Here is an 8,841-nt window from a genome sequence, read left to right as displayed (position 1 = left end):
TCATGTGTAAATGTCATGAGAGTTACATGTCAGAGTTACATGTCATGTCATAAACTGCCGGCGTGTTGAATGCACAATTCCATTGGAATCTCGATCCGGAATGCCGGGTTTTTCAAGCGCAGCGCGCGACTCTGACGCTCGGCAGAAGTGACGCCATTCCGCCGCACTCGCTTTTCTCTCGCTGCTGTTCCTCACACAATAAAATCCTAAATTTCTCTCAAGATAAACAAAATCACAGGATTGTTTAATTTAATAAAACAGCATGAAAGCATCACGAGGGGGACAAGAACAGGTCGTGGAGTCAGGGCCGCGGCGAGGCGGCATCGCGCGCCTGTTGGCAGCAACAAGGCCACACATCCGCGGGACATTTCCCAATGCAGTTCAACGTTTTAATGCTTTGTTCATCTACAAACGAACATGTTAGCAAACGATTTTGCTTTCAGAACAATCTTTTCTTCGTTTGAATGTTCCCCCCAAGGGGGGTGCACCGTTCCCAGAGGTCCTGCAATACCGGGTCGATGCGTGGAGCGGACGGAGCAAGTCCCTAATCCAACTCCCAATACCAAAAATCCATTTAATAGACGAGTCCCGCATTGCGGGACATATCAGCTATTAAACTAATAAGAACAGATTTATTAAAAAAAATTTAAAAGACTAAAATTAAAAAATTTAAAAGAATAGACACTGAGGATAAAATTCCTCCATACCGTAACAATCAGAAAAAGAATAGAAAGAGGCCCCTGGGGGAATGTCAAAATAAAAAAAAAAAACCCCCAAGGACCAGTTAAGGGCACCAGGCCATAAAAAGAAGGGGAACCAGTCCAAAAATAGAAATTTGCACTTCTCGTCCGTTTGGCAAGATCCATTCACTTCGGCAAACATAAAAAAGGGGGGGTGGAAGAAGGGGAGAGAGGGAAGGAAATGGGGGAGTACCCACCTCAAGCCTCCACATACTGACGCTGGCCCGACATGTGCTCAATATAAATATCCCGGGATCCACTAATAGCATCAATGCAACAAAGCCGACGCATCAGCTTCCGGTAAGACCGGGAGATTCCCAACCGGTTCAGGGCCGACTCATTACCAGGGAACCACGATCCCAGTGCCCCCACTATGAACCCAAGCACCTGGACATCCTTGCCCTGAGCCACCAACGCATTACGCAGTCCTTCATACTTTTCCCTCTTTGCAACTGCGCAAGTGGCAAGGGCATCAGAACCATTGTCAAAGGGGACAGCAATGTCAACAATTGTGATTTTATTTCCCTCCACCACAGTGATGTCTGGTCTTTCATGTGGGGAGGGATCACCTGGAACATGTTGGTCAACATATACATCCCCATGACGAATGGCCTTGACCAGGCGACTCTGGATCATGTTGTGACGGCGGCGAATGGGTACCATACCCGGGGGACAATGGTCAACAATGTGAGCCAGAGTCTCCCGGGGATAGCAACACCGCCGACACCCCTGGGGGGCAGCGGGATTCCACCGATGGGTCACAGCATTAGTCGGGACACAGTTCAGCCTTGCCCGATGCACAAACCTCCAATCACAGAAGCGCAGAAACGAACCACTGCGAATCCATGAGGAACCGTTGGCAAACTTATCCGTTTTCAGCGCAGCGGCCACCTTTCCCTGGTCCGGGAGGCCGAGCAACCGCTGTGCAAACTTCTCCCTGGTCCACTCCCGAAGTGCAGAACACACGTCTTTAGAGCTGCACTCTCGGGAATGGCCCAGGGTCACAACGGGCTCCCCTGAGAGGGCACGACGGACAGTCACATTCAACCGCCGCGTCGCGGACCTCACCCGAGACCAGAGCGTGGAAATTTGGCCGCTGTACCCGGAGTTCGCCAATGGCCCTTCCATCGAGCCAGACAGGAACTTATCCACGTCCGACTCAACGGGAACACAGCGGATCGTCCGGTGGACGACCGACAAGAGCTGCTGCGTGGCAATGCCGCGTAAGGAAAGGTCACTGGAGGACAGCATCCGCACCGTCTGAACGACAGTTTGAATGTCTGCCTCCGACCCCGGGTGTTGAAGCCCTAATCCGCCAACGTCCCGGCCCGCGAAAATATAATTATTAGAAGCGCGGACCGGAAACTGGCAGATCTCCTTCGCCGCACTGACCACCGCAGATACCAGCCTATTAACTTGTTTCTTGGTCGTCTCTCCCGCGCGCAACGCGAAAGAGAGGCAGGGCTGGACAAAGGTCTGAATCGCATCCAACTTTTGCCATGGTGCTAGCAATGATTGTTTAATTTTGAGGACGTCCGCCATCATGTTGGTAACCAATGAGCAGACGTCCTCATCATCTCTATACACACCGATGGGGGTCCCGAGGTAGCGATAATGCTCCTCGCTACTCAGAGCTGGCATGGTTCGACCCTGAATCGAGAATAACACATCACCGACCCTGACCCCCCCACGACAGAAAAGTGACAGAGAGGCACACTTAGCAGGCTTAAACTCCAGCTGCAACACATCAGCATTGACGGAGGCCACTTCAAGAAGGGTCGAAAGACCCTCCCTGGTCCTACTCAGGACAACCAGGTCATCAGCATATGCCAATATAGACACCAGCTGCCCATGAATTTTGATGCCGTGACCTCCGGCCGCAGCAGAAGCCTGCACCGCACGCACAATCAATTCGATCGTGAGGTTGAACAGGATCGGCGATATGGGGCATCCCTGCTTCACCCCTGACAATATAGGGACCTCGCTAGTCGGGCCATCGTCCGTATTAAAGGTAGTGGAGGCACCAGTGTAAACATCTCGAAGCAGGTCGATCAGCTCCGCAGACGCGCCCATCGTGTCCAGTGCGGCAAAAATAGCTCCATGTGGAACACTCCCAAACGCATTCCGAAGGTCCAGCCAGGCAACAAAAATATTCTTCTGATTCCGCCTGGCGTCCTTCATTATGGTGTTTAGCAAAAAGGAGTGCTCGATCAGATCAGCCTGCCCTCCAGAGGGGCAACCCAAAACTGGTGACCAGGACCTCCGGAACGACCGCCGCCTACTACCACCGATTCCACTCATATTTACAATACGCGGGCCGGCCGCCCCGTCGTCAGAGCCATAGCTCTCGGCCGGGACGACCGGACCCGGTGCATCCTTTGTAGTAACTTGGGGCACCTGTCTAGAATCAGCGCTAGCCTCAGCCAGCCGTCGTCTCGGCAGTCGATTACCCGAAGGCCCAGCGATACCGGCAACGGAGGGGCGAACTCTGTCCTCTTTCCGGTGGATTTGGAAATGGTTCGCCGCCTTCCTTGCCGTATCGTATTCCAGGTCACACCTCGAGCATCTAAAAACTGAAATAAAAGCGGTCTCGGCGTGAAACCGCTTTAGATGTCGTTGTAGGGTCTGAAAATTAAAAAAAAGTCTCACGGCACAGTGAACAAGGCCACCGGTCGGGAAGCGGGTACAGAAATACCTGGGTCTGGGGGCCGACGGGGGCGTTAGCCTCCGCGGCGACCACCCGGTGCATGCGGGCGATGTGTCGACTCCACCCCGCGAGCGTCGCTAGGTTTTTACCGCAGTACTCGCAGGGGAACGTCTCCACATCTCGAGCAGCACCTTCACCTCGCCGACCCGGCCTCCGTCCGTCCTCTTCCATCGGGTATCTGTATTCCAAAAAGTAGAATCATACACAGAACAAAAAGATTCGCAATAATTCATGAAACAGTTCCCGGAATTGGACGTCCACACACTGTACCGAGAGGAAGATATTTACAATATTTACACCCCTGGGGGTGTAAACCGAATACACAAGATAGAATAATACACAAGAGAGAAAATTCGCAATAATTCAAGAATCAGATCCCGGAATCAGACGTCCACCACACTGTACCATGAAAAAGGGAAAAGGGAAGAAAGAGAGAAAATATATATATATATATATATATATATATATATATATATATATATATATATATATATATATATATATATATATATATAAATAAATAAATAAATAATTTCAAAAAAAAAAAAAAAAATTAAAAAATTAAAAAAAAAAAATTCAAAAAAAAAAATTTAAAAATTTTTTTTTTTTTTTTTAAAAATCCACCTTTCAGATTTTTAAAATTTGCTTTCAGAGCAATCTTTCCTTTGTTTGAATGTTCCCCCCCAAGGGGGTGCACCGTTCGAGGTACTGCAATACCGGGTCGATGCGTGGAGCGGACGGAGCAAGCCCCTAATCCAACTCCCGATACCAAAAATCCATTTAATAGACTAGTCCCGCATTGCGGAGACATATCAAGCTATTAAACTGATAAGAACAGATTTATTAAAAATTTATAAAAGACCAAAATTAAAAAAGTTAAAAAAGGAATAGACACTGAGGATAAAATTCCTCCACACCGTTAGAATCAAAAGAGAATAGAAATAGGCCCCTGGGGGAATGTCAAAATAAAAAGAACACAACCCCCAAGGACCAATTAAGGGCACCAAGCCATAAAAAGAAAGGGGACCAGTCCAAAAATGGAAATTTGCGCTTCTCGTCCGTTTGGCAAGATCCATTCACTTAGACAAACATAGAAACCATGCACACCATACAAAAAAAAAAAAAAAAAAAAAAATAAAAAAAAAAAGACGGGGGGGAGGAAAGAGGGAAGGAAGGGAAATAGGGAAGTACCAACCTCAAACCTCTTCATACTGACGATGGCCCGACATGTGCTCAATATAAATATCCCGGGATCCCTTTATGGCATCAATACAACAAAGCCGACGCATCAGCTTCCGGTAAGACCGGGAGATTCCCAACCGGTTCAGGGCCGACTCATTTCCAGGGAACCACGATCCCAGTGCCCCCCACTATGAACCCAAGCACCTGGACATCCTTGCCCTTAGCCACCAATGCTTTACGCAGGCCTTCGTACTTTTCCCTCTTTGCAGCTGCGCAGAGTGGCAAGGGCATCGGAACCATTGTCAAAGGGGACAGCAATGTCAACAATTGTGATTTTATTTCCCTCCACCACAGTGATGTCTGGTCTTTCATGTGGGGAGGGATCACCAGGAACATGTTGATCTACATATACGTCCCCATGACGAATGGCCTTGACCAGGCGACTCTGGATCATGTTGTGACGGCGGCGAATGGGTACCATACCCGGGGGACAATGGTCAACAATGTGAGCCAGAGTCTCCCGGGGATAGCAACACCGCCGACACCCCTGGGGGGCAGCGGGATTCCATCGATGGGTCACAGCATTAGTCGGGACACAGTTCAGCCTTGCCCGATGCACAAACCTCCAATCACAGAAGCGCATGAACGAACCACTGCGAATCCCGAGGAACCGTTGGCAAACTTATCCGTTTTCAGTGCAGCGGCCACCTTTCCCTGGTCCGGGAGGCCGAGCAACCGCTGTGCAAACTTCTCCCTGGTCCACTCCCGAAGTGCAGAACACACGTCTTTAGAGCTGCACTCTCGGGGAATGGCCCAGGGTCACAACGGGCTCCCCTGAGAGGGGCACGACGGACAGTCACATTCAACCGCCGCGTCGCGGACCCTCACCCGAGACCAGAGCGTGGAAATTTGGCCGCTGTACCCGGAGTTCGCCAATGGCCCTTCCATCGAGCCAGACAGGAACTTATCCACGTCCGACTCAACGGGAACACAGCGGATCGTCCGGTGGACGACCGACAAGAGCTGCTGCGTGGCAATGCCGCGTAAGGAAAGGTCGCTGGAGGACAGCATCCGCACCGTCTGAACGACAGTTTGGATGTCTGCCTCCGACCCCGGGTGTTGAAGCCCTAATCCACCAACATCCCGGCCCGCGAAAAATATAATTATTAGAAGCGCGGACCGGAAGCTGGCAGATCTCCTTCGCCGCACTGACCACCGCAGATACCAGCCTATTAACTTGTTTCTTGGTCGTCTCTCCCGCGCGCAACGCGAAGAGAGAGGCAGGGCTGGACAAAGGTCTGAATCGCATCCAACTTTTGCCATGGTGCTAGCAATGATTGTTTAATTTTGAGGACGTCCGCTATCATGTTAGTAACCAATGAGCAGACGTCCTCATCATCTCTATACACACCGATGGGGGTCCCGAGGTAGCGATAATGCTCCTCGCTACTCAGAGCTGGCATGGTTCGACCCTGAATCGAGAATAACACATCACCGACCCTGACCCCCTCACGACAGAAAAAGTGACAGAGAGGCACACTTAGCAGGCTTAAACTCCAGCTGCAACACATCAGCATTAACGGAGGCCACGTCAAGAAGGGTCGAAAGACCCTCCCTGGTCCTACTCAGGACAACCAGGTCATCAGCATATGCCAATATAGACACCGGCTGCCCATGAATTTTGACGCCGTGACCTCCGGCCGCAGCAGAAGCCTGCACCGCGCGCACAATCAATTCGATCGTGAGGTTGAACAGGATCGGCGATATGGGGCATCCCTGTTTCACCCCTGACAATATAGGGACCTCGCTAGTCGGGCCATCGTCCGTATTAAAGGTAGTGGAGGCACCAGTGTAAACATCTCAAGCAGGTCGATCAGCTCCGCAGACGCGCCCATCGTGTCCAGTGCGGCAAAAATAGCTCCATGTGGAACACTCCCAAACGCATTCCGAAGGTCCAGCCAGGCAACAAAAATATTCTTCTGATTCCGCCTGGCGTCCTTCATTATGGTGTTTAGCAAAAAGGAGTGCTCGATCAGATCAGCCTGCCCTCCAGAGGGGCAACCCAAAACTGGTGACCAGGACCTCCGGAACGACCGCCGCCTACTACCACCGATTCCACTCATATTTACAATACGCGGGCCGGCCGCCCCGTCGTCAGAGCCATAGCTCTCGGCCGGGACGACCGGACCCGGTGCATCCTTTGTAGTAACTTGGGGCACCTGTCTAGAATCAGCGCTAGCCTCAGCCAGCCGTCGTCTCGGCAGTCGATTACCCGAAGGCCCAGCGATACCGGCAACGGAGGGGCGAACTCTGTCCTCTTTCCGGTGGATTTGGAAATGGTTCGCCGCCTTCCTTGCCGTATCGTATTCCAGGTCACACCTCGAGCATCTAAAAACTGAAATAAAAGCGGTCTCGGCGTGAAACCGCTTTAGATGTCGTTGTAGGGTCTGAAAATTAAAAAAAGTCTCACGGCACAGTGAACAAGGCCACCGGTCGGGAAGCGGGTACAGAAATACCTGGGTCTGGGGGCCGACGGGGGCGTTAGCCTCCGCGGCGACCACCCGGTGCATGCGGGCGATGTGTCGACTCCACCCCGCGAGCGTCGCTAGGTTTTTACCGCAGTACTCGCAGGGGAACGTCTCCACATCTCGAGCAGCACCTTCACCTCGCCGACCCGGCCTCCGTCCGTCCTCTTCCATCGGGTATCTGTATTCCAAAAAGTAGAATCATACACAGAACAAAAAGATTCGCAATAATTCATGAAACAGTTCCCGGAATTGGACGTCCACACACTGTACCGAGAGGAAGATATTTACAATATTTACACCCCTGGGGGTGTAAACCGAATACACAAGATAGAATAATACACAAGAGAGAAAATTCGCAATAATTCAAGAATCAGATCCCGGAATCAGACGTCCACCACACTGTACCATGAAAAAGGGAAAAGGGAAGAAAGAGAGAAAATATATATATATATATATATATATATATATATATATATATATATATATATATATATATATATAAATAAATAAATAAATAATTTCAAAAAAAAAAAAAAAAATTAAAAAATTAAAAAAAAAAAATTCAAAAAAAAAAATTTAAAAATTTTTTTTTTTTTTTTTTTTAAAAATCCGCCTTTCAGATTTTTAAAATTTGCTTTCAGAGCAATCTTTCCTTTGTTTGAATGTTCCCCCCAAGGGGGGTGCACCGTTCCCGGAGGTACTGCAATACCGGGTCGATGCGTGGAGCGGACGGAGCAAGCCCCTAATCCAACTCCCGATACCAAAAATCCATTTAATAGACTAGTCCCGCATTGCGGGACATATCAGCTATTAAACTGATAAGAACAGATACTACACTTGATCTTAGCCAAAAGGCCGAGAAGCGATAACTTTACAATGTTTTACAACTTCCTTTTGAATGCTAAACACATCTGTGGTTGAACGGGGCCGGTTCGCGCGAAAACGAAAATTCACTCGAAATGGCCGTCCATTTGGCACCTCCATTGTCGCTGGGATTCTCCTTTGATATCCTGCTATTAAACAATCCTGATGTTCTATATTTATTTTGTTTATCTTGGGAAAAATATCGGATTTACTGTGTGAAGAACAACAGGACGAGAGGAGCGAGTATGACGCGATGACGTTATTTCCTCCGAGCGTCGGAGCCGCGCGCTGTGCGTCAAATGCCAGCCTTCCGGATCGAGATTCCGATGGAAATGGGCATTATACACGTCAGCTGTTTATACATTGTGCATAATATATTATAGGAACCCTGATGGGGATGGGGTTTTGTGATCTTTATTGAAATCAAACCGTGCAGTTTGGTGCGAACGCAGCGAAACGGGAGAAGGTCACGTGGTACTCGGACCTCTTGCTTGTCCACACATTTTCCAGTGTCGTGAGGTGTTTTTTGCTTCATACACGTAACACGGGTTATTATTATTTTTTGCCGACACAGAGCTGGCAGTTTCCTATACACCGCCCAAATAAATGTACGTGTCAGAAGAAAGTGCTGCAATCTTGGAACAAGATCGCCTGTCGGACGGGTACTCTGTTACTTACGATAATGATTCAAACGAACAATCCTTCAAATAAACTCGTTCATTCCCCTCGTTCGCTGTGTAAATAAATGGAGGAATGAAACAAAAAAAATTCTTTCAATCTTTTCGAACATGAAATGTTCGACATCTTTCCTCAACCAATT

The 8,841-nt window shown here is 49.2% G+C and overlaps 2 non-coding genes and 1 pseudogene across 2 annotated transcripts; all 3 read right to left on the bottom strand.

The window, feature by feature from the left end:
* Positions 1-477: 477 nt before the first annotated feature.
* LOC147018235 (U2 spliceosomal RNA) lies at positions 478-658 on the bottom strand (annotated as a pseudogene).
* A 3,475-nt stretch (positions 659-4,133) lies between these two features.
* LOC147018234 (U2 spliceosomal RNA) lies at positions 4,134-4,327 on the bottom strand. The gene has a single exon (XR_015048999.1). It is a non-coding gene; the product is annotated as a U2 spliceosomal RNA (small nuclear RNA).
* A 3,505-nt stretch (positions 4,328-7,832) lies between these two features.
* LOC147018233 (U2 spliceosomal RNA) lies at positions 7,833-8,024 on the bottom strand. Its single transcript, XR_015048997.1, has one exon. It is a non-coding gene; the product is annotated as a U2 spliceosomal RNA (small nuclear RNA).
* Positions 8,025-8,841: the final 817 nt, after the last annotated feature.

The sequence above is a fragment of the Eptatretus burgeri genome, chromosome 10 (assembly GCF_056783735.1).
Source record: "Eptatretus burgeri isolate ZD-2024b chromosome 10, Ebu_testis_v1, whole genome shotgun sequence".
In the NCBI taxonomy this organism is placed as follows: domain Eukaryota; kingdom Metazoa; phylum Chordata; class Myxini; order Myxiniformes; family Myxinidae; genus Eptatretus; species Eptatretus burgeri.
The sequence above is the reverse complement of the archived record's forward strand: the minus strand, read 5'-3'. Positions and strand labels throughout refer to the sequence as shown.